The 27088-nt window shown below is 45.0% G+C and overlaps 1 protein-coding gene across 2 annotated transcripts in view; it reads left to right on the top strand.

Moving 5' to 3' along the window:
- Positions 1 to 841: 841 nt before the first annotated feature.
- PLEKHA2 (pleckstrin homology domain containing A2) overlaps positions 842 to 27088 on the top strand; it is a 111270-nt gene continuing 85023 nt past the window's right edge. Inside the window, exon 1 of one of the 2 annotated variants that reach the window (XM_081843935.1) lies at positions 842 to 989. The gene's annotated coding sequence lies outside the window, so the exon portion shown is untranslated. The remainder of the gene's footprint in view (positions 990 to 27088) is intronic. The other variant, XM_081843934.1, reaches the window with a different exon arrangement.

Here is a 27088-nt window from a genome sequence, read left to right as displayed (position 1 = left end):
AACTCATCCAACTCAACAGGACTAGACTGCATTCTGGACATCCCATGAGATTCATCTGCTTTAACAGCAGACAGCAGCGTAGCTAGCCACTCGGGCACCCAGAGTGGCACACATGCCATGCACCCAAGGCAAGCACCCCACGGGGCGGGGCGGGGCAGTGATCCCCGCCCAAAAGGGTGATCGGAAAGGCGATCCGCAGCGATCCCCGCCCACTGTGGCCATCAGTATGGAGATCCGCGGTGATCCCCGCCCAGGGAGGATTTTGTCACCCCTGAGATGGCACCCGGGGTGGAGCACACCCACCACACTCCCCTTCCTACACCTCTCACAGCAGAGTCAAGGTCATGGTGGATGCAAGTGATTTTATCCTCAAAATGCCTTGCAAACAAGTCACAGTGAGCTGCCGTTGGTTCTATCACCTCCTTTGGGCCAGCCTGCAAAAGGCCAGTAAAACCCGGGAAAGCTCTGCCAGCAGGATCGGGCACTTTGTTTAGCCCGATCATCTGCGCGTTTCTTCAGAAGTCGGCCCTGCTAATGGCAGGGGCTTTTGCTCTACCGAACACGCACGCCTTTCTTGCTCCCAGGCTACGGTTAAAGGCAGAGGAACTTTGGGTTTCTGCTTGGTTCGCAACTTTGCAACTTGAGCAGGGTCCGCTTGTTGTCGGCGGCCGCCCGGTCTTCTTCGCGCCCCGCCGAGGATGCCCAGGTGACCCCCCCCCTCCCCAGGGCTCCCGCTCCGACGGGCGCTCGCTCTCGCCCGCCGCACCCCGGAGGATGGGCGGGCGGGCGCGCAGGCGACGGCAAGCCTCTGCGGGCGCTCTCGGCGCACCCGGCACTCACATCCGGGGCTGGCTTTGGCTCCGGGAACCAGCAGCAACCCGGAAAAAAGAGGCGCTGCCGAGGCGCGACGGGAGCTGCTCGCGGCCGCGCCGCCTCCGAGTGTCGCGGGCGGGCCATGTCCGGGGCGCGCCGGCCAGAGACGCAGCTGGGTGAGTGCCGGGCGCGGGCGCGCAACAGGCGCGCAACAGGCGCGAGAGACGCGCACAGCCGAGGGGGGCCGGGGCGGGAGCGGGGGGCGGATGCGCTGCGCTGGGAGGACGGGGCGCTTGGGAGGGCCCGATGCTGCCAGAAGCAGCCGCCCGCTGGGGCTCAGCCCGGAACCTGTCCGGAAGGCCGGGCCAGGAAGCGAGAGGGCCTCTGGGCATGTGCTGGGATCCCCGGGAGAACGAGGGCACCAAGCTGCTAGCTAGAAGAAGTGTCTAGGTCAAAGGGACGGGAAAAGCTTTATGAAAAGAAACCCAAGCACGCGTGGCGGGGCTCTTTGCGTCTTTACTCTGAGGTAAGCCCTGGGAACGCCAGTGGTCCCGACTCCAGTCGGCGCGTATGAATGCGACATCATGGGAACTCCCGTTGCTGATCCATGCTCCCCGCGTGCATTTCTTAGTGGGCTAAGAAAATGTAAGAAACTTGCAGTCGGAGTTTTTGCAGCCTCGGAAGTAAACACCCACACCCCGCGAGTTCAATGCGACTTTCCTCCCACGGCCGCGTGCAGACGGATCATTCCTTTCCATGCAGCGTCTCTGGAAGTCCCAGGAAGAGCGGCTGCGCTGCGCTTTGGCACAGGCCGAGGCAGGGGGTGTGTCCCTTTCGGCTGCCCTTTGCGCCGGGCCAAGGCATCCTTTAAAACAGCAACGGAGTTCTGTCTCCTCTCCAGACCTTTAACTGGGTTCAAAGAGGATTAGACCAATTTGTGGAGGATCTCAGTGGCTGTTAACCCTGGTGAAATATGCTCTCCCTCACTCTGGGAGGCAGAAGTGCTTCTGGATACCAGTTGCTGGACATCCCAGGGTGGGAGGGCGAGGGCTGTTGGACTTTGGTCTGCTTGCGTTCATCCCAGGGGCATCTGGGTGGCCACAGTGAGAACAAGATGCTGGACCTGATGGGCCACCGGCCTGATCCACCAGGGCTCTTCTACCTTACTTCTAGGAAGAGTTCTGAGCCCAGTCTGCAGTTGAGAAGCAAGGGTGGTGCTCCCAGGGGATCTCACCTTAAGAAGCTCAAAGTCACACACTGCCTATCCAAACATTGTCCTGTTTCACTTTGTGGGGCAGCTCAAGATAGGTGCTGGGATTTGGTGATGGCTGAGAGGAGTGGGAGGTGCCAGGTCAGAATTTTAACTTGACTGCAAGCCAACTAGGTTGCTTCATTTGCAATAGGCACATGATAATGCTGGCCTACTTTCCAGGGTTGTTGTAAAGATGATTCACACAAAGTATGTCAAAATGTGTGTGTTCCATCCTGAAGAACATAGGATGTTACCTTGTATTGAGTCAGACCAATAGGGGAGAAAAGCCTGTTTCAGCTCAAGGTGGGTCCCAGGTCTTAAAACTCCAAACCTTTTGCATGGACTGTGAAGGGTTTCCTACAGGAGTCTTTCTCAGCCCTTCCTGGGAATTGAAGAGGGTGCCTTCTGCATGCCAAGCAGGTGTTCTGTCACTGAGCCCCAGTCTTTCTCTGCTTGGATAAGTACATCCACACCATAATAGACATCACAGTCATGGAGTTTAAAAGGGCACACACAGCCTGGGGATGCTTCAGGATGCATGTTTATTGTGGGGGTTGGTGCTCCTCATCTGTTTAAGTTTTTTTGCAGTGCCACATGATTTTGCATTAAAATGCTAGCCTGGCCACCCCACCCCACCCAATCCAGATTTACACTTTGTGCTGGAAATGTAATAAGTAAAAACAAAGCAAAACCTGTCACAAATGGCCTGTTTGTGGTATCTTAAAAACCCATTTGCACCAGTAAGCCTACATCGGGAGGCCCCCACAGAAAGAAGGCACCATAGAAGTGTTTTGCTATTGCATCTATGGTCCATGGAGAGTTTTATATAAAGAACAAGAGAAAGTAGACTCTTCAAATTCTATTGACAACCATATGTCAGGAGTGCTCTGATGGTGTTTCCTGCTTGGCAGGGGGTTGGACTCAATGGCCCTTGTGGTCTCTTCCAACTCTATGATTCTATGATTCTAAATGAGGACCTCTCCACCTCTTCATTAGCTCTACTAGTATTAAAAATCCATTGCAATCTCTATTTTTCTACTCAATAAAATACATTCTCTGTTCCCATTGGTATCTCTTTAGCTTTGTTACTGCTGTTCATCTGAAATAAAAGTTGCTGCCCTGGATGCTGATTGCGGCAAAATAGAAAGTCTGTGCCTTGAAACCTCCCAGAAACAGTTTCTCTATTGCATTTGTATTCCACTCATCCTCTAGGACAGGCACATCCAACAGGTAGATTGTGATCTGCTGGTAGATCACTGGACGTCTGACGTCTGTGGTAGATCACTGGTAGATCAGTGGCTCCCGCAAAGAAGCTGAACAACTTTGGCTCCCCTAAAAAAAGCTCAACATGTTTTGGCCCTTCACCCCTCTCCTCCCTAAAAGCAGTTCAACAAGTTTGACCTGAGCCCCCCAAAAGGGGGTAGATTACTGCCAGTCTTTAACTCTGTGAGTAGATGGCAGTCTCTTAGGAGTTGGCCACCCCTGCTCTAGGACACTTGGGGCACCCACACACTGTCCCATGTTATCATCAACCAGAGAAAGGAAAGAGAAAGAGGAAGGTGGCTGGTCTAAGGTCATCCATTGAGCTGCATAGAGATTTGAACTCTGCCCTCTTAAGTCCTGCTGGATCAGGCCAGAAGCTCATTTGGCTCATCATCTGCTCTCTCGGTGGCCAGCCAGATGCCTATGGGAAGCCTCCAAGCAGATCCTCTTGAGTTTGCTGCCAGATGTATTGGGATGCATCCTTGTGGCTTTTTATTCTCCCACCACAAAGTATTTGTGAACTTGGATAATGTGAAAGGACCACCATGCAGGCCAGACATCAGCCCTGCCAAACCTGGTGCCCTCCAGGTTCCCCTCAGCTCAGCCAGCGCAGACATGCGTATTGGAGCTGTTGTGGAGAAATTATGGAGAGCCCAGCTTGGGGAAGCCAACCCTTGACTTTTCCCTAGGGTGCGATTGGGTGGGGCTTAACCAGAACCAGAGGAAATAAGGCTTGCTTCTTCTTTTTATGACTGCTTGGTGTGTATTGGGCTGGAGTGAAATGTAATTTGGACATTCACTAGAGCATGTTGCAAACAGGTCTCTCTGTGGGTAATTGCAGAATCCTCTGTGCACTGGGTGTTTGAGTGAAAGGTATTAGCTGTGGGACAGAGGTTACCCAATCTGGGGATGGGGTTCTGCATCTTTGTGCTTATGGTCAATAAAATCGTGCAAACTGTATCCCCCACCTACCCATTATTTCCCAGGCTCAAGTATTCTTCATTATATTTAAGTTAGAAACCTATATGCATTATGCCTTGGAATAATTGGAGAACATATGATTGGATTCAGGATACTTAGCTTTTCTGTTAGTTTGCTTCAAATATTCAAAGCGCCTCCCCTATATCGTCCGGCTAGTTTTGGTGTTATCCTTGTATTGCAGATGGGGAAGGAAGCTGCTGGTTTGCCTAAAGCAATCCTGTGAGAAGATATTTTAACTGGAACTATTACGCTGCATCAGCTCTTAAAATGGTTGCAAACAAACAAAAACAGAGTGGATGCTTTTTTCTTTGGCTACTTATTGAGCACTGTTAATGTTACCACATTCCTTCATGGAAAGGCTCGTCTGCCCCTACACTAGAGGCAGAATACTCCATAGCTGAAGCTCGTCTCTTTTTCATCTCCATGCCAGACAAAAGCTTCCCTTGTTAAAATTCTGCCTACCTTACAAATGTTTCAGAAGCCTGCCGTAAGAAGAGCCTTGGCAACCATAAGTTCTCCAGAAGCTCTTATACAGGAACATCAGAAAACCTCAGCATGGATCATCACCTCTTTGGCTGTTCCTCAGATTTGGAAACATGTCTTGGCATGAGTTGAGGTTGAGGAGCGGCAGTGATGAGGGCTGCAAAGGTGCCCTGGATTTAAAGCACATTTTCCTCTCCCGTCCAAAAAACAATCCTGGAAATTATAGTTTACCCTTCACAGAGCTGCAGTTCCCAGCACCCTTAACAAACTAACAGTTCCCAGGATTCTTTGGAGGTGAAAATGTGCTTTAAATGCGTTCTAATGTATGGTGTGTGCACAGCCAAAGTTGGCTTTTCCTCTTCAGATACGTATTTTGATTCACAAGATACTCTGTAATGTCCATTGTCTGGATCTCTTCTGCATCAGTGGTCCTTGTCCCTTCCCCGCTTTATTGAAAAGGGATTTTTCTGGTGTGCCTTCCTCTTACACACAATGTAAGTCAGCATGTGCTTTGTGAACACCCAAAGAGGAAGCTATGTAGACTGCAAGCACAGAGGAACTTGGCAGCCTTCCCAGGGGATGAGGTTCTGAAAAATAAGGGTCGGTCGAGCTGCTTGGCTTCATACAAAACAGCCTTTCTATCGCTGGAGGGTTGAATGCCTTACCAGAACAGGGAAACAATATTTTTTTTCTTTCTTAGGGTGTGCTTGTTTACTTGTGCATTTGCCCCCTCAAGGAATTACAGGCACTGTAGTTTGTTTAAGGGTTTGGGAATGTAGTTTGGGAATGGTAGCTCAGTGAGAGGTAAACCAAACTGCTCAGAATTCTTGGAGGGAAAGAATTTGCTTCAGAGGTGTGTTCAAGGTGTCGCATCTATGCAGCTTAGCATTGCCAGGCTGTGTGTGCTGCAGGAATGGCTCATTTTTGTCCTTGTTCTCACTGAGAGTGCATATATGTGTCTGTACTCAGGTGTTGCTCCAGGTTTTAGGGGGCTGTTAGCAAAATACCTGCTGGTGGGCCCCCTCTTACATTGCAGGGATCTCTGGCAGGCTAACCTGGTGGTTGTGGTAGTAGCAGGCAGCAACACTCAGATGAGAGCAGGACACATGGGGGGGGGGTGCTGGGACATAAACAGTCACTGTTTTATTTACTTGCAATGTCCTGGGGAGAGAGACTTAAATGCTGGCTCTGAGACTCCAACTGTAGGCTGCCATTTTAATTTCTCACACTGTCCTGAAGGGCATTGTGGATAATTTTATATATCATTGTATAGGGGCTGAGGTCTCTGCCTGCCAGCCCTGCCCACCCTTTTGTCTTTCCCCCACCCCAACCAAAGCCCCTCCCTTCCAGCTCACCTACCTTCTTGCCTATCCCTTCACCTGCTCCCCCCAAGCCCAAAAGCCCAAGCCCTTTTTAAGGAGTGGCCATGCAGTTGCCAGTGAGCCCAGTTGGTTAGGGCAAGGTGCTGATCATACCGAGGTCCCGGGCTTGATCCCCATATGGGTGCATATTTCTGCATTGCAGGGAGTTGGACTGCATGGTCCTTGGGGTCCCGGTTGTTCTATCACTCCACACCATGGCTTGCTAAACCACTGTGTGAAGGGTCTTCCCCTACGCTAAGCAGCTCTGCCAGTTGGTGGCCATTTGAACTGCAGAGCATTACAGCACCTTAAAGGTTGATGTGTGTAGGAAGAAAGAATTTTTAGCAGCTCTTTAGCTGAAAAAGGCTCCCAGAGTGGCTGACAAAGCTGTTCTTATTAAAAGAGAGCACGTGTTGCAGATGGGGCCAAGCAAGACACCCCGTAGTTGCCAGGCAGGATAGGATAGAGGGGCCTGGCAAGGATTGGTTGTTGGTGTTGGGTAAAATTGATGTTGTCAATTTGGGGGTGGGAACAGAGATTATTTAAGCAGTGCTCACAGCGATCTGCTTTCTCTTTCGCTGTGGGCACCGGATCACCCGCCCGCCCTCCCTTGTTTTGGGCTTGTGCTTTGACCTTGCTATGCCTGTCATGGGGTCGTCTGCTTTGGGGCAGGGGCCTGGTAGGAATTTTGCCATCTGGCTGATTAGTGGGTGCCATTTGGTTTTTTGCCTATTGCGTAGCAAATCGTCACAACTTGTAAGGTTGGCGGTTAGGCATTGGTTAAAATTGGTTGGAGGAGGGGTATGGATTGGCTGGGCCTGCCCCTTCAATGCTGCTGCTGCAAGGGGATTCCGTTAAAGGAATTCAGGGGCTTACCATCCTTTCGTCCAAACCCCTGGTATCGGGTTTGGGCCGCGTAAGCCCCTGGGAGCTTGCGGGGAGAAGCTGAGGGTCTGTGTCGCAGCTCCAGTTATCCCCGATCTTGTTTCCCCACACTGGCTTTCGCTGGAATCCGGGAGTCAGTTCTGTTCCCAAGGTGGGGGAACAGATAGTCATAACCAATGCCTAAGCAACCACTCACATCTATGTATGTTAATAAAGTTGTGGCCAAAATTATGCCAAAAACCTTAAACAAAAATTATGTGTGATGTGTGAGTTATTGGGGTAGGGGTGTTTTGGGGGATCTCAGCACGCAAATATCAAAAATAGGATGTAAGCAGCTGTCATATACAGACTCCAGATCATTGCTCCCATGTAGCTCAGCATGGTCTGTACTGGCTGACAGACAAACACTGCCATCAGACTTAAAATGTAAAAGACATGACACAAAAGGAAAAGAGATGGGGAGGGAGGAGAAAAGTAGGCATTAACCCCCTTTGTAACGGCATTCTTGTAATGCCCAGCTGCAGTGGAAGAGCGCAAGGAAAGGAGCAGCCATATGTGGCTGGTGTTCTGCGGAGTGACTAAAGAGGCCCTGCAGCCATCTTCAAGCCGCTGCCAAAGGAGAAGGAAAACGCTGGCTCTTTGGCAGGGCCGGATCTAGGTTTGATGAGGCCCTCTGCTACTGAAGGTAATGGGGCCCTTTATATGTCCAGCTGCCCTTTGTCAACAACAAATTGTCACTGTTTTTTGTGTTGAATATATGCTGTATGGTAATTTATGGACCTAATAGGTATCTAAAGCCATTTGCACATGCAGAATGTAGGCAACCTATATATAGAAAGGAGCAAACCAGTGATATTTTAGGGAGCAGGCAAGCAGGTGGGGCCCATGACTTACATCATAGGAGCCTACACAACACAAAACACTCTTGCTGTATGTAGGTTTTATTTTATTTGTTTTTTATCTTATATTTTGGAACTGTACATCTAGGTTTTTTTCCTTTAATTTTTTTGGGGGCCCCCAAGAGAGTGGGGCCCTAAGCTATAGCTTGTTTAGCTTATACATAAATCTGGCACTGCTCTTTGGCCCCACTTTGGATAGAGAGAAGTTTTTCTCCCTCTCATCATACTAGGACCTAACACGGCCAGCCTGCGAAGCAGAATATTGGGAGATTCAAGACAAACAAAAGAAAGAACTTCTATTCACCATGCATAGTTGAACTATGTAAATTGCTCTTATGGAATATGGTGATAGTTACCACCTTGGAAGTCTGTAAAAGAACTAGACCAATTCCTGGAGGATAAGGCTGTCTATGGCCACTGGTCAGGATATGACCCTGTTCTCCCTCCCCTGTGAGATGCCTTTGAATGCCATGTCTGCCAAAGAGGGGGAGAGAGCTCTTGGCTGCCATGGCCTGATCCAGGCTCTTTTTAATACCGCACCAAGCAAGCTAAACACAGCTGACCAGCTATCACTTGTGGCTGGTTGTAACACTTCCTCCTGCCCCCTGCCTCCCCCGCCCCGTTCCTGCATTCACAGGCAGGCAGGAGAATTGGGTGGTCTATTGAGCCCTTGGTAGGCTGCTATAACCTAGCTGATGGGCTACCCAGCTTGGCATGCTGCAAGTTAAATCTTCTGGAAAAAATGGGGGGGGGGGGAGTTTGCAAATGCAGTAATACCACAATATTCAAAACCAACATCCCTCTCAGATGGTTGTCCTAATAATAGTTTTAGTTATGGTGCCTCAGCATCTGCATTTGTGTTCTGCCAGAAATAATTGAGGACCTATTAATTTTAGCCTTGTAATTATTTTAAATTAAGTGTGTTTTCCTCTCGCCCCCCCTCAATAAATTTATCCTTGCTCAACTTTAATATTCAGCACTCTAGTCCCTCGAAATTTGTATTAAGCAAATGAGCAGTTAAGACACAGTCTCACCAAAGTGGGGGATGAGGCAATTTGGGCCACAGTGTGCCTTTGGGTTTTGATTCATGAACAATTGCGAGGTTTCCTCTGCTCTGCTCTCCCAATTCCAGCAGTCCCACATAGCAACATGAGGTCCTTAATACTCAGGTTGCTGTAGAAAATTACTGAGATAATATATACGAAGCTGGCACAGCCTTCAAAATGGGAAGACTTCTTGAATCTCATTTCTTGCCATAACTAGCTGGATACCTTGAAGTGAGTCCCACTCTCTCAAACCCATGTGTCTCTCCTCACTAGAGGGGATAAGAAGACCGACTTGCCTTGCAAAGTTGTTGTGAGAAGGCTGGAAAGTGCTGAGTTTGTGCTTCGTTTTATTCCGTCCTGAATCCATAGATGGGAGAAGCTTATGCCAGAGAGAGAGAAGGAGAGGGGCAGAGGGGGAGGGAGGGAGGGAGATAATTCTCCCAGGTCAGACCGGGAGGTTGGACTTGTCTTCTCAGCTGATCCCAAGGGCTACAGTCAGTGACTAGTCGACTACAAGAAGCATCATCTCGGCCACAATTTAATCACCCAAAGGTTGTGGTACTTGTGGCAGGGCCTGCACATCTAGGGCTGGCCCCTTCAGCCACCTGAAGGAAAGGCAGTCTGGTGTAATACCCCAAGTTGCTGACAGGCAAAGGCTACAAACCTGTCCTCTTCTGAGGATTGTCTTATTTCCAGGCTGTTCCATGATTTGAATATTCCTCTGTATGAAAAACCCCCAACCCACTTCCTCTGGAAAATTAGTGTTGTGGGGAGAATGGGGAATATTTTTTTAAATTGTTTTATTTATTTACAACATTTATTTCCCACCTTTCTCCAGGGAGCTTAAGGCAGTGCATGGTTCTCCCCCTCTGTTTTTCCTTCACAGCACCCCTGTGAGGTAGGTTAGACTGAGCATGACCCAAGGTGAACTTCATGGCTAGTGGTTTCCTGGGGCTGTGGTGCCCTTTGGGACGGGTGGGTCAGAAGGCAGGGAGGCCAACAGTAGGTGGCGCCAGAGCCAACCATAGGGAGAGCCAAGCTGCTCTAGTTTCATCCCAGTGCTCTCCCTGCTGTGTTCTACAAGGGCAAAGCTGAGACTCCCTTTTCTTGCAGTGAACCTTTTCCTGCATTCTGAAGTGACAGAGACCAGAAACAGGTTTAGCATACCAGTGCAAATTTGGTTGGGCTTGAGTTCCTTCAGCTCTCTGAGCCCATCGCAAGTGCCTTCCGCTTCAACTTCTGAATGCCTGGTGAAAGACCCTTTACTCTTCCATCAGGTTTTTGCAGGAAATTAAGAATACCTTTTCCCATAACTGTTAGCTGATTTCTGATTTAAACTTTTTTATATGGGCTTCATGGTATTCTTTTGTGTACGTTTGTTGTTAACCACTCTGATTTTTTTATAAATAGCAGTATATGTGTATATATATGTAAGTAAGTAAAAGAGACGCTATCAGACTTAAAAGACATTTTCCAATAGCACTGAGGAAAGTACAGAGTGAGGCGGGGGGGGGGGCATTTGTCTTGGAGGAATCCTGAGGGCCAGAAAGGGAACCTTGGAGGGCCACATAGAGCCCTGAGCCTGAGGTGCTCCACCCCTCATGTACATGGGGACCAGCAGCATGAATGTGTGAATGGGTCCCATGCAAAAGCGCTGTTTTTCAAGCGGGACTATAGCTTGTTGGTAGAGCTTTATGTGTCAAAGGTCCCAGCTTCCATCCCTAAGATCTCCTCCGCCTATAGTTCACATCTACAACATACGTTCAAAGCACGTGACTGAACCCCAAAGAATCATGGGAACTGTAGTTTGCAAAAGGTTCCAGGAATTGTAGTACTGTGACGGTAAACTTCACTTCTCAGGATTCTTTGGTGGAAGGCCTGTTCTTTGAATGGATGCTGCGGATGTGACCTAAGAGTGGTGGTTGGTAAAGTCTGCGTAGTGCCCTTCAGATTTTGTGGGCTACAGTTCCCATCGGTCCCATGCAGTGTGGACAATAACTATGAATGTTGGGAGTTGTAGAGGCATTTCAGGATATGGTGCATTTGTTTCCCAACTTTCCCCCCTCTGTCTTCAATATGCAAAGTGAAAAAGTGGTCCCACAACAAGCATGACAAATCATTTACTGCAACCGGTTTACACAATATATGGTTCCTCCTTTTTACAAAATGTCAAGCTCTGTAGTCACTTTCGCTATGAACTCAGAAAGCCTATCCGCTGTGCAAAAGCTTTCAGGAGTGAATGGCTGGGGCACCAGGGGGCTTGTCTTTTAGGTAAGATGTTATTACTGGCAGTTCCTCTAGCAGGAGTCTTCAAGGGAATGAATGGGAGGCTTCAGCTGGGAGGCTGGTGGTCTCCTGCCTTTAGCAGTTTGGGCCCCTGTTTGCCAGTCCTCCACTCAAGACCCAAGTTCCAATGGGGAAGTGACCTTGGGGAACACCTTCCTCTTGTCAGGCTTGTGCATGGTGGCCCTGGACCTGCCTTCAGACAGTAGGTGCGGATCACATGAGCTTTGGATCCAGATTCTGCAGCAACACATGTAATTGCAAATCTGCAACCAGAACCGAATCTAGAAATGGAGGATGTGTTTGCATATATCTGCTTATTTCATGTGACTTCCAGGATGGAATATATTACAGCTGCTTTTAATTGTACAAGAGCTGAGGAAATGGAAGAGAGAAGGGTCTGAAAATGTTTGCAAAGTCAGAAGTCAGGAAATATTGCCTCCTTGTAATCAATCCCCTCCAGTTCTCTTGTCTTGTGAACCCTTTTGTTTTAAGAGGGAGGGTACAAATCCAGTAAATTAAACAAAATGAATGGAATTGCCACTATCAATTTAGCTAGAAGTTACTACCTCTAGGTCTTCCGGCAGCCAGACTTTATACAGGGCACTGCATGTTCTGCAGCTCAATGATCAGGAATGTAGTTTGTTATTGTACAAAAAATTAGCATATTGAGAATCTAATCTTTCAGTACAAGTTTGTAGCCCTCCAGGCAGTGAAAGTGTGTTAGCAATGCATGACCTGGCAAAGCGTGCGTGCGGGGGTGGGGTGGGGAGTCAAGGTGCCTCTGTAGGTCCCTGACTGGCACACACAAAACCACACCTAATCCTTATGCAAAATAAAAGGATGCATGCAAATTCTCTTAATTTGCATAACACACATTGGTTGTAGAATTGAACTCTTAAGGCAGAATTTTAATCTGAGCACACACACACACACACACACACACACAAACACAAACACGGTGCTGACAAAATTCCTTTGGGAGTCTGCCACAGTCAGTGTCTCTGGTTGACTGAATCATGTCTTCAGTTGGCCCCTTAGTAAGCCAGGTGGCAAAATAAAATTGGAAACGGCAAATCTTGCAGCGTGAAGACAGTCTTATGATGTTAAAAACAGAAGCCTGCTTTTGTGTCTGGAGAGATTACGCAAATCACTTGAATTCTCTCGGGTCCAAAATTTGGGTAGTCGGCAGCAGGGTGAGAAGTCTGTCTGCTCCTTCCTTATTAGCCTCAGCCTTTCTCCCCATCTATTCTGGTCTGTCCTCGGGGAAGGTGTGCTGAGAGGCGGTACCAGGTGCTCTAGAAGGGCTTGTTCCTTTTCCTCTGGGGGGATGGAGCTTTGTCTATAAGGGGCAGTCTATGGTTTTGTTGCCTGCAGTGAAGTTGTACCATCTCAGGAGGACTGTGCCCTGTTCAGTTTTGGAACTCATAGTCCAGCTTTAAGGCAGAAGGCTGCAGGTCGGGACCAGACCAGCCAAGGTCTATGTACACTTGTGGAGCAGGCTGTCGGCTGAAGTATGAACTCAGGTTCTCTGCAGTCACTGGCTTGAGCTGGAAGCTGAAATGCAGCAAGCAGAAGGAAACCAAGCATTGTTGGTCAGGCAGACAGTGGAATTCCTAATATTTAAGCTGAGGGTATCCAAAGGCTTCACTCTGCCCACAGTCACACGTACAGGTAAGCCAAAAACCTTATCTCAGTAAAGCATAGTGTCCATCCTATCTGGCACAAGCAGCTAAACACAGTGGCGTAGCGTGGGGGGTGCAGGGGGGGCTGGCCGCACCTGGCGCAACATCTGGGGGTTAGGGTTGGGGGCGCAAATCCATGGGTTAGGGGGCGCAAATCCACGGGTTAGGGGGCGCAAATTACTTGCCTTAGAATCATAGAATCATAGAATCATAGAGTTGGAAGAGACCACAAGGGCCATCGAGTCCAACCCCCTGCCAAGCAGGAAACGCCATCAGAGTACTCCTGACATATGGTCGTCAAGCCTCTGCTTAAAGACCTCCAAAGAAGGAGACTCCACCACACTCCTTGGCAGCAAATTCCACTGTCGAACAGCTCTTACTGTCAGGAAGTTCTTCCTAATGTTTAGGTGGAATCTTCTTTCTTGTAGTTTGGAACCATTGCTCCGTGTCTGCTTCTCTGGAGCAGCAGAAAACAACCTTTCTCCCTCCTCTATGTGACATCCTTTTATATATTTGAACATGGCTATCATATCACCCCTTAACCTCCTCTTCTCCAGGCTAAACATGCCCAGCTCCTTTAGCCGTTCCTCATAAGGCATCATTTCCAGGCCTTTGACCATTTTGGTTGCCCTCCTCCGGACACGTTCCAGTTTGTCAGTGTCCTTCTTGAACTGTGGTGCCCAGAACTGGACACAGTACTCCAGGTGAGGTCTGACCAGAGCAGAATACAGTGGCACTATTACTTCCCTTGATCTAGATGCTATACTCCTATTGATGCAGCCCAGAATTGCATTGGCTTTTTTAGCTGCCCCGTCACACTGTTGGCTCATGTCAAGTTTGTGGTCAACCAAGACTCCTAGATCCTTTTCACATGTACTGCTCTCAAGCCAGGTGTCACCCATCTTGTATTTGTGCCTCTCATTTTTTTTGCCCAAGTGCAATACTTTACATTTCTCCCTGTTAAAATTCATCTTGTTTGTTTTGGCCCAGTTCTCTAATCTGTCAAGGTCATTTTGAAGTGTGATCCTGTCCTGTGGGGTGTTAGCCACCCCTCCCAGTTTGGTGTCATCTGCAAATTTGATCAGGATGCCCTTGAGTCCATCATCCAAGTCGTTGATAAAGATGTTGAATAAGACCGGGCCCAAGACAGAACCCTGTGGCACCCCACTAGTCACTCTTCTCCAGGATGAAGAGGAACCATTGATGAGCACCCTTTGGGTTCGGTCAGTCAGCCAGTTACAAATCCACTGAGTGATAGCATAGTCAAGTCCGCATTTTACCAGCTTCTTTACAAGAATATCATGGGGCACCTTGTCAAATGCCTTGCTGAAATCAAGGTAGACTACATCCACTGCGTTCCCTTCATCTACCAGGCTTGTAATTCTGTCAAAAAACGAGATCAGGTTAGTCTGACATGACTTATTTTTCAGAAATCCATGCTGACTATTGGTAATCACAGTATTCCTTTCTAGGTGATCACAGACTGCTTGCTTAATGATCTGCTCCAGAATCTTCCCTGGTATTGATGTCAGACTGACTGGGCGGTAATTATTTGGGTCCTCTCTTTTCCCCTTTTTGAAAATAGGGACAACATTTGCCCTCCTCCAGTCTGCCGGGACTTCGCCTGTTCTCCAGGAATTCTCAAAGATGACTGCCAGTGGTTCTGAGATCACATCTGCCAGTTCTTTTAATACTCTTGGATGCAGTTCATCTGGCCCTGGAGACTTGAATACATCTAAACTAGCCAAGTATTCTTGTACTATCTCCTTAGTTATTCTGGGCTGTGTTTCCTCTGCTGAATCATTTGCTCCAAATTCTTCAGGTCGGGCATTGTTTTCTTTATCAGAGAAGACTGAGGCAAAGAAGGCATTGAGGAGTTCAGTCCTTTCTGTGTCCCCTGTTTGCATTTCACCATCTTCTCCTCTGAGCGACCCCACTGTTTCTTTGTTCTTCCTTTTGCTACGAACATACCCATAAAAGCCTTTTTTGTTGCTTTTAACCTCTGCCTTGCCCCGGGTGCTGACAACCCACGCTACGCCACTGGCTAAACAAACCAGAAAGGAAGGTGGGTGCCCCCTTCATAACTCAGTTCCTGGAGGGCAAAAGGGTTGCTCTGCAGTGGCATCCTTGTGCACCTGCCAGTGACCTCCTGCTGTGAGTGCTGCTGCCCTGGGCCACTTCTCTAGCATTTCTTTGAGCCCCAAGCAAATGCCTGCAGTGCACTGCCGGTCACTCTGGGCATGATGCGCCTTTACAGTGGCTTCTACCGGGCACTCATCAAAAGAGTGCTGCTGCTCTTACTCCTTTGCAATGCCTGCCTGCCATCTTCCTGCCTGTGGAACAGAGGAGGCTGCCTCATGCCAAGGAAGATCATGGATCCATCTAGCTCAACATTGTCCACACCAACAGGCAGTGGCTCTCCAAGGTTTCAGATAGGGGACATTCTCACCCCACCCCCTCGCAGATGCCAGGGATTGAACCTGGGACCTTCTGCATGCCAAGCAGATGTTCTGCCACTGAACTATGGGAGGGATGGAACCACTTGCCACCAGCAGGGTTCAGCATTGGAAAACCCCATGTTAGGGACCCCCTCAAACCTGGAGCAAGCCCTGGTTAGCTCCCCTCTACGTGTGGCATGATCTTGATCCTACCCCTGCCCCTTTGCATCTGCTGTTTTTTTACAGACTCACACACACTGAGATGCAAGATACACAGTGCGTAATGTATCCCTTAGACCAGATCTTGGCCTCCACTCCCAAGCCTGTAGTTCAAGACCTCGCATTCCTGATGCTCAGTGCTCCCAAGGCAAGGCCTGTGCTCCTCTGCGCTTGTGTGCAGCGTCTTGTTCAGTGGGTTCTCTTTCCACAGTGTGACACAATGGCTGTGGTAATGAAGAGGTGCTCACAAGCTCTAATGGAGCCAGGGTGCTGCTGCTGCTGCTGCTGCAGTGCTAAGGCTCCTTCCTTTCTGGACTTTGCTGAGAGAGATGGAAGAAAATCGTTCACGCTTAACCAAGCTCCTCCTGTCCAGGAAAAGGCGGTGCTACCTCAGGTGGTGCTCAGAGATCTGGTGAGCCGAGGAGCTAACAGTTGCACCCAAAGCCTTTGTGTGCATTCCAGAATGCAATGTGCTGGAGTTTAATTTTGGCCAAAGAAATTAAGACTGTGGTGAACTAAAACATGCAGGCTAATTGCCTCCTGGTGCCCCATGTACAACCTCTGGAAGATTTGTCATGCATGTGATAACATGCCTGGGTTGTGCAAGCTTTCTGGAATGGCATTGCGTCCGTAGACCTAAGACTACGGTCATGGAGGGGCTGCAGTGAGGACTGCAGCGCCCATTGGGCAGGGCTGGACTCACTGGAGTGAACTCCTGGGGAAGTGCTGGGGGGGGGGCGCACAACGACGCAGGTGTTCTGCTGTTGCTTCCCTGCTCCAAGTGTCCATGCGTTTTGAAAAGTTCTTACGCAGTCAGTGGTGTTTTAAGTTTTAAGTTGGGGGGGGCGTTTGTTTGTTTTTTGCTGTGTTGGGGTGGGGTGGGTATTTGGTTGGGGCTCTGGATTGGTTTAGTTTTGGTATAATTGTATTTTTTATTCCCCCCCTACTGTTTTATTGGCTATTGTATCATTTATACTTCGCTCTTAAGGGGAGAGGGTCAGGGCTGCCTGGGAGTGGGCCCCAGACAACAGAATGGCTGGGGCAGGTTCCACAAGGCGGAATGCACTGGTATACCTGATCTCAGGGATCACGGGCAGGTAGAGGGGTCCCGCTAAGACCAGACCATGGCATCACCAAGGAGACAGGCTTAGTCGTTGTTTGAGGACTATCCCTGCCTTCAGGTCTGGTCTTGACTGGAATGATACTGGAATCAGCAAGGGAGACACACATGACCTGAAGGTGCTGCTGCGCAATGCCAGGTCAATGATTCATAAGACCACTGCCCTCCACGACCTGATTGTGGATGGAGGCTTGTGACAGAGACTTGGTTGGATGAAGCAGATGGGCCTGTCCTTGCCACTGCTTGTCTACCAGGTTTCTCTTATGCACAGCAACCCAGGTCATATGGGCAGGGGAGTGGGGGTTGCAGTGATTTTTAGGAAGTCATTAGTTTACACTGGGCGTCCTATTGGGAAGACCCAGTTTTTTGAGTGTATGTTCTGGAAGTTGGGCAATCGGGACAGTGCAGGATTCCTTTTGATGTACTGAGCTCCCCGCCGCACCAAGGATTCCCTGCCCGAGCTGCTTCAAGTCATGGCAGATGTTCTCCTAGTTTGACACCTAGTTTGATTGTCCATGGGGATTTAAACATCCATGCTGACACGACCTTACAAGGGGCCGCTTGGGACTTGGTGGAAAGCATGGCCTCCATGAGGCTGTCCCTGAATAAGCTTGGCCCAACTCACAGTCGCCTTAGACCTGGAGTTCACCTCTATAGATGTGGGTAATCTGACACTAAGTAAAAGTGAAACAAAAGAAGTGCCATGGTCGGATTACATCCTGGTGCAACTGGACTTCTCTGTGACCTTTCTCTTCTGCAGGGAGGTGGGACGGATTTGGATGGTCTGCCCCCATCACTTAATTGATCCAAATGGATCCAAATGGTTTCCAGAAAGTGGTAGGGGATGTTTTATTCTATGTTGATGACCTTTCAGCTGATCCACCAAGCTTGTAACTTCATCAAAAAAAGAAATGAGATTTGTCTGGTGTGACTTGTTTTTGATAAACTCATGCTGGTCTTGGTAATCACAGCATCCTTTTCTAAGTGTTCACAGACCAACAGTTTAATTATCTGTGCTGGTATTATTATTATTGTCCTGATATTGATGTCAAGTTCACTGGTTGGCAGTTACCTAGGTTTTCTCCCCCCCCCCTTTTGAAGATGGGGGATAACATCTGCAGGGACCTCACCTGTTCTCCAAGAATTCTCAAAATCGTAGACAAAGGCTCTGAGATTACATCTGCAAGCTCATTTAGTACCCTTGGAAGCAGCTCATCAGGTCCTGGAGATTTGAATTCATTTAAAGTAGCTGGGTGTTCTCTTAGCACCTCTTTTCTGGTCTTGGGCTGCAGCTCCTTCCTAATATCATTTATTCTGTTATCGCCACGTTGGGCATCACTTTTCTTTGGGGAGAAGACAGAGGCAAAGTATATTTGAGTAGTTCCGCCTTCTCTCTGTCACCCAATAGCATTTCTCCATCTTCTCCACGCAGAGGACCTAACACTTGCTTGTTCTTCCTCTTGCTTCAGACATAGCTGGAGGCACCTTTTAAAATTATTTTTAACCTCTCTTGTTTGGTTAAAAATAACTCATTCTGAGTTTTAGCCAGTCTGACTTTCCCCCTGCAACTGTTGGCTACTCGTCTATACTCCTCCTTTGTGATTTCCCCTTTCTTCCATTTCTCATACATGCCCCTCTTAACTCTCAGCTCATCTGTGAGTTCCTAATGCAGCCACACTGGTTTCCTTAGATGCCTCCCACTTTTCTTTCTTGTTGGTATTGTCTCCATTTGGGCCTTCAATATTTCTCCTTTTATAAACTCCCTTCCATCTTGGACTCCCTTCACTTCAAGTATTTCTGACCACGGGATCTCACCCAGTAGCTCCTTAAACCTTTTGAAATTGGCCTTTTAAAAGTCCAGAGTGCATGTCCAACTACACTCAGCTTCCCCTTGCCTGTGTATCATGAAACCCAGGAGAACAGATCACTTCCTCCCAAGTTTCCAAGTATTTCCACTTTATCGATCAGTTCCTTCCTGTTGGTGAGGAGAGGTCAAAGATAGATGATCCCCTTGTTGCTTCTTCCACCTTCTGGGAAATGAAATTGTCAGCAAGGCAATGGAGGAATTTGTTGGACCTTACATTCCTGGCAGAGTTTGAGTTCCAACAGATATCGTGGAGATTGAAGATGGAGATGACTAATATATCTCTCCTTTTTGAATGTTTGGTAATCTGCTCTAGTAAGGCATCATCCAAGTCTCCAGTCTGGCTTGGAGGTCTGTAGGTCTACTCAAAATAAAAAAATTCCTTCCAGTAGCACCTTAAAGACCAACTGAGTTAGTTCTAGGTATGAGCTTTCGTGTGCATGCACACGAAAGCTCATACCTAGAACTAACTCAGTTGGTCTTTAAGGTGCTACTGGAAGGAATTTTTTTATTTTGTTTTGACCATGGCAGACCAACACGGCTACCTATCTGTAACTGTAGGTCTACTGTTGTTTCTCTCTCTTACTCTTTTTTAAATAATATTTTTATTGAATTTTACATTTTTTTTTTATCACAAGTACATCATAACAAATAATAACAAACTGATTTCCCCGCTCCGCCCCCCCCCCCGACTTCCCTTTCTGGTTTTTTGCATATGAACTTGTCCTGCTTACAATGTTGTTGTTTAGTCGTTTAGTCGTGTCCGACTCTTCGTGACCCCCTGGACCAGAGCACGCCAGGCACTCCTGTCTTCCACTGCCTCCCGCAGTTTGGTCAGACTCACAATACTATACTTCAGTATTATATCCTTAAATTAAATGTGATTATATTCTTATCATTTAAGCCTAATTTTTACAACTTCTATGTTTATATTATTAATTGTAAGTGTTTACTCAAACCCTGCTAGTGAGTCCATTTTTTTACATTGATTCCGTAGATGCAGCATAAATGGTTCCCAATCTTCTTTACAATCTCTATTTTCTTTGTCTCCGAGTCTTTCACTTAGCTTCGCCATTTCAGCATATTCCATCAGTTTTTCTTGCCATTGTTCTTTGGTTGGTATTTCATCACTTTTCCATCTTTGGGCTAGTAAAATTCTAGCCGCTGTTGTAGTATACATGAACAGTTTTTCCTTCTCTCTCTCTTTTTTTGACATTCTTTTCAATTTGTTATAATCATTTCCCAATACTTTTAATTATTTTACAATTCCACCACATATGAAATAACATGCTTTCTTTTTCTTTACACTTCCAACACTTATTGGAGCATGTTCTGTACACTTTTGCCATTTTAGCAGGTGTAATATACCATTGATACATCATCTTCATATAATTCTCTCTTAACAATATACAATCGGTAAATTTTTAATTTACTTTCCATAGTTTTTCCCAGTCTTCCATTTGAATATTATGTCCTAAATCTTGTGCCCACTTAATCATTACCCCTTTGACCTCTTCATCTTTGGTTTCCCATTCTAATAATATATTATATGCTTTCTTCAAAAGTTTAATATTATCATCTATTATTTCTCTTTGAAATCTAGATATACTATAGCCAAATCCTTTATTATTATCTTCTTTAAAAACCTCATTTAATTGACGATGTTGTAACCAATCATAAACATACTCTCTTATCTCATCAAAATCCTTAAGCTTTAACTTTCCTTCTCTATCAACAGCTCTCTATATATAGGCCATCTGCCTTCCATATTTATTCTTTTAACTGAAGTTGCTTCTGTTGGGGATACCCACCATGGCATTTTTTGTTCTAATAGTTCTTTATATTTTCCCATACTTTATGATTTCCTAATTATATGATTATGGAAGCCTTTATGTACCTTCCATTTATTATACCATAAATATGCATGTCATCCAAATCTGTTGTCATGTTCTTCCAGATCTAACAAATCTGTATTGTCTTGTTTTTATTTAATTTAAACCCTGCAACTTGCCCAAACTTCTGAATCTTTTCTAACGCTATCGGAAGAGAATTTTTTTGATCTGTAATTACCAGGTCGTTGGCATATGCTTTCAATTTATATTTTTTCCTACATTAATTCCTGTAATCCTTTCATCTGCCCTTATATTTCTCGTCAGGACTTCTAGAACCAAAATAAATAATAAAGGTGATAACGGACATCCTTGCCTTGTTCCTTTATGTATTTTACACTCATCTGTTAAGACTCTCCTCCCTGAAAGAGAGGGGAGTGGTTGTGGGCGGGAGCCCGAGCTCCGCCTCCTCCACTCACCTGGCTGGCGCCCACCCCCATCGACAGGCACCCAACCAGGTGCTTCCGAGGGGGCGTGTTTAGCAGCCTATATGCTGCAGCGCCAGCCCCTCCTTGGCCTCATTCTCCTTCGTCCCATCGCGAGTCACCCACCCTCCACTCCCTTTGAGCTCAGGGTCTGAAATTTTCCTTTGGCCTTGCTGTGGACCTTAGGTTGGTCGCCCTGGTTGTCTGGGGGGCCTGGTAGGAATTTTTCCATTTGGCACTAGGCTTTGTGGTTTTTCGCCTACTTCGTAGCAATCGTCACAACTTTCGTGGTATTGGTGGGTAGGTTAGGCATTGGAAAAAATGTGTTGTGGTGTCGAAGAGCTAGGTGTGGCCATCGCCTATGCCTTCAATATTTTGGGTATTCCATTAAAGGAATCTGGCGGTCGTGTATTCTGTCCGATGCCTGCTTGGCGGGAGGCCATGGCACGACCCTTGGTGACATCAGGGGTGAGCCTATAGTTGGATGAGCATCAACAGGCTCCACCTACTGGTGAATAAACCCCCCTTGTTTTAGACTTCCAATGCCTAAGCCAATACCTTTTCACTGCTGTAATCAATAAAGTTGTGGCCTTTTCTTGCCCATTAACCTTATATCTCGTGTCCTTGTGTATTCATTTCACATTGCGGGGGTCGGGTCCTCGAACCACAGCCACCTGATTGTCAATTAGTTTTGCTTTTTGATCTGAGTAAATAGCTTGAATTCCTTTTCTAAAATTATCTCCAAAATTCATTTCTTGTAATACTTTTTTCATAAATTCCCAAGAGACATTATCAAATGCCTTCTCTGCATCTGTAAACATCAATGCTTCTTACTTTTCATTTTTCACTTCCAGGTATTCTATAACATCTATAGTATGTTATTCTTCATTTGTCTCCCTGGAAGAAATCCTGCCTGGTCATAATGTATATATTCATTCAGTACTATTTTCATTCTGTTGGCCATTATATTAGCAAACAATCATTATTTAATAGCGAGATTGATCTATAATTTTTTATTGAAGTCAAATCTGCTCTTGTTTTGGAATTAATGTTATATATGCTTCCTTCCATCTCTCTGGGACTTTCCCTAATTTTAAAATCTCATTCATTACGTATATCCTGTAATGGTATTAAAAGTTGTTTGTTTAATTTCTTATAATATTTTGCTGATAGTCCATCTGGTCCTGGCGATTTTCCTGTCTTTGCTTGCTTGATTGCATCTAGTAACACGCACCCGACCATAACACGCACATAGTTTTTAGAAGAGGAAAATCCGTAGGCATGCTACCCGTAGGCATTTCCTCCATAACACGCACAGACATTTCCCCTTACTTTCTAGGAGGAGTGTTATGGTGCAAAAAATACGGTACTTCCTGAGCTGTTATTTGGGCATTTAAAATTATCAATTTATCTTCTTTAATTTTTGGTAAATTGTTGTTGTTTGTTGTTTAGTCGTTTAGTCATGTCCGACTCTTCGTGACCCCATGGACCAGAGCACACCAGGCACTCCTGTCTTCCACTGCCTCCCACAGTTTGGTCAAACTCATACTGGTAGTGTCTATAACACTGTCCAACCATCTCGTCCTCTGCCATCCCCTTCTTCTTGTGCCCTGAATCTTTCCGAACATCAGGGTCTTTTCCAGGGAGTCTTCTCTTCTCATGAGGTGGCCAAAGTATTGGAGCCTCAGCTTCAGGATCTGTCCTTCCAGTGAGCACTCAGGGCTGATTTCCTTCAGAATGGATAGGTTTGATCTTCTTGCAGTCCATGGGACTCTCAAGAGTCTCCTCCAACACTGATTCAACATTGATTCAAAAGCATCAATTCTTCGGCGATCAGCCTTCAGCCTTCTTTATGGTAAATTACTTACCTTCAAATATTCATCTATCTCTATCCCCTTTTCACATCCTTTCCTATATAAATCTGTAAAATGTTTAACAAATGTTTTCCTGATTTCTTTTAGATTATCTATTATTTTTTCATTTCATTTATGGTATTTTTCATTTATGGTATTTTCATATATGGTATTTATGGTTTGTTTGTTTTTTGCTAATTTTTATTCATTTGCCATGCTAATAATTTCCCTGGTTTATTCACATGTTCAAAATATTTTTGTTTCATTCTTTTAACCTTCTACTTAATTTCATAACTGATGATCATTGAATATTGTGTTTGTAATAATTTTATTGCTTGCTTCATGGATTCTTTATTTGGTTTACTTATTAATTCTCTTTCTTTTTTAAAAAAGAAATATTTATTAAAGTTTCAAAAAGTTACGAGAATAAAAAAAGAAAAGAAAAAGAAACAATACAAAATACAAAAAAGTAAAAACAATTAAAAACAAATCAACATTTCCATATCTTGACTTTCATTTACTCGTTTCCCTGACCTCCTCACACCTCCCTTTTTTGTATTCTAGTTCAATTAGTTATTTCAGCAAATCCTTTCCATTTTTGCTTTTATCTTAATAATTTATCTTAATATATTATAACTTTACATTCTCACCTGTTAATAATCCATCTTTAAATACTCCTTTATAACATTACTGCTAAAACCACATAACTTCATTCCAACATCCTTCTAACATTCCTTAATTTTACAATATTTCTGTAGATAGTCTTTAAATTTCTTCCAATCTTCTTCTACTGACTCTTCTCCCTGGTCTCGGATTCTGCCAGTCATTTCCGCCAGCTCCATGTACTCCATCACCTTCATCTGCCATTCTTCCCGGGTGGGTAGATCTTGTGTCTTCCAATACTTTGCGATGAGTATTCTTGCTGCTGTTGTGGCATACATAAAAAAAGTTCTATCCTTCTTTAACACCAATTGGCCGACCATGCCCAGGAGAAAGGCCTCTGGTTTCTTCAGGAAAGTATATGTAAATACCTTTTTCATTTCATTATAGATCATCTCCCAGAAAGCCTTAATCCTTGGGCACGTCCACCAAAGGTGAAAGAATGTACCTTCAGTCTCTTTACATTTCCAACATTTATTATCGGGCAAATGATATATTTTTGCGAGCTTGACTGGTGTCATGTACCACCTGTATATCATTTTCATAATATTCTCTCTTAAGGCATTACATGCCGTAAACTTCATACCTGTGGTCCATAACTGTTCCCAGTCAGCCAGCATAATGTTGTGTCCCACATCTTGTGCCCATTTTATCATAGCAGATTTCACCATTTCGCCCTGAGTGTTCCATTTCAACAGCAAGTTATACATTCTCGACAGAGTCTTAGTTTTGGGATCTAACAGTTCTGTTTCCAATTTTGATTTTTCCACCTGGAAGCCAATTTTCTTGTCCAATTTGTATGCCTCCATTATTTGATAATAGTGAAGCCAATCTCGCACTTTGTCTTTTAGTTTTTCAAAGCTCTGCAATTTCAATTTATCTCCCTCTTGTTCCAAAATTTCCCAATATTTCGGCCATTTGGCCTCCATATTGAGTTTTTTCAGAGCCTTCGCTTCCATCGGTGACAACCACCTTGGGGTTTTATTTTCAAGTAGGTCTTTATATCTTATCCAGACATTAAACAATGCTTTCCTGACAATATGGTTTTTAAACGCTTTATGTGCTTTGACCTTGTCATACCACAGATATGCATGCCACCCAAATACATTATTGAAACCTTCTAAGTCCAAAATGTCTGTGTTTTCAAGAAGCAGCCATTCTCTCAGCCAGCAAAATGCGGCTGATTCATAATAAAGTTTAAGGTCTGGCAGGGCAAATCCACCTCTTTCTCTTTTAAATTTTATTCTGGGCTTCTTGCCCTGCCAGACAAATCTAGAAATATCTCTCTGCCACTTCTTGAAACAATCCATTTTATCCAAAATTTGCAGTGTTTGAAACAAAAACAACATTCTTGGCAATACATTCATTTTTATCGCAGCAATACGGCCTAGCAATGAAAGCTTCAAATTTGACCATATTTCTAAATATTTTTTCACTTCCGTCCAGCATTTTTCATAATTATCCTTAAATAAATTTGCATTCTTAGCTGTCATATTAACGCCCAAGTATTTCACTTTCTTGACCAATGTTAAACCTGTCTCCTTCTGAAACCTCTCTCTCTCGATCATTGTTAGGTTTTTCTCTAAAACCTTAGTTTTTAAAACAAAACAAATTCCTTCCAGTAGCACCTTAAAGACCAACTAAGTCAGTTCTTGGTATGAGCTTTCGTGTGCATGCACACTTCTTCAGATACACGCACACGACAGTGTGCATGCACACGAAAGCTCATACCAAGAACTGACTTAGTTGGTCTTTAAGGTGCTACTGGAAGGAATTTGTTTTGTTTTGACTATGGCAGACCAACACGGCTACCTATCTGTAACTTAGTTTTTAACTTATTCAACTTAAATCCTGCAACCTGACCAAATTCTTGAATCAGTTCCAATACTCTTTTAGTACTAGATTCTGGCTCCTGTAATGTCAATACTAAGTCATCTGCAAATGCTTTCAATTTGTACTGTTTGGCTCCGACTTGTATACCCTTAACCAATTGGTCCCTTCTAATCATATTTAAAAGGACCTCCAAGACCGATATAAAAAGCAATGGGAAAATTGGGCAAACTTGTCGTGTCCCTTTCTCTTACTTATTAATTCTCTTTCTTTCTTCATTTGGGCCTCTAAGATTTCTCTTTTCTGGCATCCCATACTGTCTGTACATTGGTCTCTTTATTAAGATTTAACTCAAAATAGTCTCCTAATACTTTTTCTGCTTTTTCTAAAAAGTTCTGATCATCTAATAAATCTTCATTCAGTCTCCATCTTAAGGTGGATTGATTTTCATTTTGCAATTCTAAAAATAAGGGATTGTGATCTGAAATTTTTCTTGGCCTGATTTCTATTTTCCTCACCTTTAATTCTAACTCTTTAGACATCCAGATCACATCTGTTCTTGCACTGCTTTCATGCACATGTGAATGGAAAGTGAATTCCCTATCTAATAGATGTTTGCTTCTCCAAGTATCTATCAAATTATCTACCATTTCGGAAAAAGTTTTTGGGAGTCTGCTTTCTTTGGTGTCTTTCTTCCTAATTGTTCTATCCACTTCCAATGACCAGACCCCATTCAGATCACCCATCAGTATAATTTTTTGATCTGCAAATTCCATTAAATCTGTTTCTAATTTCTTATAAAATTCTGCTTTTTTCTCATTAGGGGCATAAATTCCTATTAATAAGATTTTTTTCACCATGCACTACAATCTGTACCGCCATAACTCTTCCTTGATCAGCTTTAAACATTTGTTTGGGCTCAAATTTTGGTTTAATATTAAGGACCACTCCACATTTTTTTGGATTTATCTGCTGTTATGAATTCCATTCCTAATTTTTTATTAATTAGGATTCTTTTATGTTTACTCGCAATATGTGTTTCTTGAAGACAAGTTACATCTAAATTTTGTTTTAAAATTACATGTTGAATTTTGTTCCTTTTGCATTATTGTTTAAGCTGTTTACATTCCAACGCACAACCTTTAAATATGCCATTATGTTTTTACTGTGTCTTTTTCTCTAAGTCTTATCTATGCTTTCCCCTTGTGTTGATTATTTAATTTATCTATCACCCCTCCTGTTGCTCCTACTATTGGTCCTTCCCCTGCTCCAAGTGGTTCTGGTACATTATATGGATTGTCAAAGTCAAAATCTTTACCACATTTTTGCCAGAATTCCCAAGCTTGATCTTCATTTGCCAATCTGTAGTTCTTACTTTTGTACTTGAAGGAAAGTCCCTCTGGGAATTCCCGTCTGAATTTGATGTTGGCTTTGAGCAATCCATTTGTTATGTAATGGAATTTCTGGCATTTTTGAAGCAATCTGGAAGGGATCTCTTTAAACATGGCGACCAGGTTACCGTCCACCTGGAGTCTGTTTTTATAATTTTTTTGGACCATAGCGTCCTTAATTTTTTTATTTTTTATTTTGAAACAAACATTACCAAACCGTTTCCAGGTTGCTTTCTAGCTTTAGCTGACTGACCACACCTGGTAGCAGCTCTGTATAATTCCTTCCACTTATGCCTGATCCTCCTCCAGCCACTCAGCAAATGTCTTAGCTATCTATGTCATTAAGTCCTGATCCCCCTCATTTTCTGGGAGACCTCTTATTCGGAGAACATTAGATTTTTGTCTCATTTCTAAAAGGGCAAGCTGGTCCTCAAATTGGTCCTGCCTG

Source organism: Podarcis erhardii, assembly GCF_964252035.2.
Source record: "Podarcis erhardii genome assembly, chromosome: 16".
NCBI lineage: Eukaryota > Metazoa > Chordata > Lepidosauria > Squamata > Lacertidae > Podarcis > Podarcis erhardii.
The sequence above is the reverse complement of the archived record's forward strand: the minus strand, read 5'-3'. Positions and strand labels throughout refer to the sequence as shown.